We start from the raw sequence: 2,787 nt of genomic DNA, 5'->3' as shown, positions 1-2,787 counted from the left end.
AGCTCCCCCTTCTCCCCCCCCCCCCCACATTGCTTACCCTTTTCTACCCCCCACAGACACAGAGCATCCCACCCCCTCCCCAGAGCCAGGGTTGCATTGCAGCTGGTATCTCTGTGCCAGCTACCTCTGCCCAGGTCTGACACCCCTGCCCAGTCCGGGAGCCGACTGCAGCCCGTGGACTGGGGCTGTCTCGTGTGCCCCAGGGAAGGGAAGGACACAGCCCAAGCAGTGTTGGGATGTGGTTATGGGCATCCAGCCTGGAAGCCCAGGCTACTGGTACTGGGCATGCTGGGGGTGAGGCTGGAGCACGGCCCCATGGAGCCGCCCACCAGCTCCCCAGGCCATTCCCTAGGCTTGGGCCCCTTCCCTCCAAAGGGGTTGAAGTCACTTCTGCCCTAATCCTCCATGCTGCCTGATGCTTGGAAGGCAGCACCCTGCCCCCATGCAAGGGCACATGGCCCCTCATGCTGTGCTGCCCCTAGGGGGAAGGAAAACCCTTCCTGACCCTGACATTAATCCCTGGATGTCCTGAAGCCTGAGAGTTGGCTCCTCGCCCAGCAGGATCCTGCCTCTCGCGGACCTGCAAGCCCCACACTCCTGGATGTCAATGGGAACAGCTTGCACAGGTTCTTCTAATAAAGAGACATGTTCTTGCAATGCAAGCGGAGTCCCTTTATTATTGCGCCCAGCTCTGTGCCTGAAACCCCCAGGAGCCTGATGGAGACATGCCCTGCTCTCTGCATCACCACGCACGTGGCCTGCGCTCCCCCAGGGCCGCTCTGCCTCACAAGTGCTGGGTCTATGTGGGGTAGGACGCACTGCAAGGCCCTTTGGGGGGATGGTGTGACCTTCCCGAGAGCTGCTCAGGCCTGGGCCGCTGCATGAGCACTGCAGCATCTCACCCCAGGACACTGCCCGAGTGACAGAGCTCAGGGTCAAGAGAACAGCCGCCAACTCTGGGGATGTCTTGGCCCTGCTGGCACCTGCTACTTGTGCTGGAGGCGGCTTAGCAAAGATGCCACCTTCTACCCCTGGACATCCCTAGCAGTCCCCGGCTGGGGTCATGAGCAGGGATGGGACTGGTAACCTTCAGCCTAAGCCTCCACCACTTCAGCTAATAAGCAAACTCCACTGGCCTGCAGCACTAGTAGGCTGCTACCCTCTTCCGTAGGGCTCAGCTACCCACGGCTGGGCCACACACAGCGCCGTACAGTCTCAGGCAGATGGGTTTGGCTCAGCATCCCAAGTGCTACCCAGAAGCTGCAGCTCCAGGCAGCCCCGGTCCACGCAGGGCTGCGTGATCTGTAAGTGCTGGTCCCTGTGCCCCCCCACCCCCAACCCTGTGTCCACCCCCACGAGTTCTGCATCTGCCAACAGCCACCAAGAGGCGTCTCTTCCCTGCAGAGGAGCTTGGACCATCCCATAGTGCTGACTCCCAGCCCGAGCTGGCCAGCTGGCAGCCCCGGCTCCATATCGGCAGCTCTGGGCTGCTTATTTTGCAGCCGGGAACCAAAGCCAGCAACGCTGCCAGCCCAACCGAGGGTCCCCAGGGCCCTTAAAACAGACTCAGAGCCTTGCTTTCCTCAAAGGGTTAAACATGGCTGCGAATGTGGCCCTGGCCCTTAGTCCCCTGCATTTGGCCGGGGGGGGTGTACTTGATACCCCCCTGCACTCCAGGGATCTGGGCCCGCGACAGTCTAGGGCACAACTCGGAGCCCTGCCAAGGTGGCTGCAACACGCTCCACTGCCCCGTCCCGCTAGGATGGGGGGGGGTAGTCCTAGTGCCCCATGGCCCTGCTACCCCGCTCTGTGGCCCTGCTACCCCGCTCTGTGTCAGGGCCTGGGGGCACAGGAACCCAGCAGGCCTGGCTGGTCAGAGCGTGGAGCTGCACTGGTCTCAGTGGGGCAGACGACAGAAGGAGCAATGGGCTCAAGCTGCAGCAAGGGAAGTTGAGGTTGGGTATTAGGAAAAGCTCTCGAGCAGGGTGGGGAAGCGCTGGAAGGGGCTGCCCAGAGAGGTGGCGGCATCTCCATCCTTGGAGGTGTTTTAAGACCCGGCTTCACAAAGCCCTGGCTGGGGTGATGTAGCTGGGAATCACAGACAATGAGGGCTGGAAGGGGCCTGGGGGGGGGGGGTCACATCTAGTGCAACCCCCTGCTCCAAGCAGGACCAGCCCCAACTCCATCACCCCAGGCAGGGCTTTGTCAGGGCCGGTGCTGCTGGGAGCAGGGGGCCGCGGTACATGCCTCATTTCTACGGCTCCCATCTCCGCCGTCCCAGCCGGGGGCTGCACCCAAGAAGCCCCTAGCACTCCTGTTGTCTCTGGCCAGCCCTGCCTGGAGCGGGGGCAGCGGGTCCCCGGCCTGGGCCTAGAGCCGAGTGGGGGTGGCTTTGTAGGGAATGATGCAAAACCTCCAGGATCCAGGCAGGGGCTGTAGGGGGAGCGGGGTTATATTATAGCATGCTCCCCCGCCTGCCGCCTGCATCCCGGGGCATTATTCATCCCCCCTTGCACCCCCACCCGGCTGCTGTTGTATGAGCCGGAGGCCCACGTGACGCCCCAGATCCCGGGTGGGTGGGGCCCCGTTCATTCATAAATCCTCTGCCTTGAAAATCCAAATTAAGGAGCCGGGAACCGTCGGGAGCTCCTCGGCTTTCCCCGTAGATGGAGCCCGTGGCCTGAGCCCAGGTGAGCCGCGTCCCCGGGCCGGCGCCGGGGACCGGGGGCGGATCGCGCCGGATCCCTCGGGATCGGGGCCTGGGAGCGGCGCGGGGGCGGGGGCCAT

This window comes from Gavialis gangeticus, unplaced genomic scaffold (assembly GCF_001723915.1).
Source record: "Gavialis gangeticus isolate Ggan-Ray unplaced genomic scaffold, GavGan_comp1, whole genome shotgun sequence".
Classification (NCBI taxonomy): Eukaryota; Metazoa; Chordata; order Crocodylia; family Gavialidae; genus Gavialis; species Gavialis gangeticus.
Note: the sequence above shows the minus strand (reverse complement) of the source record.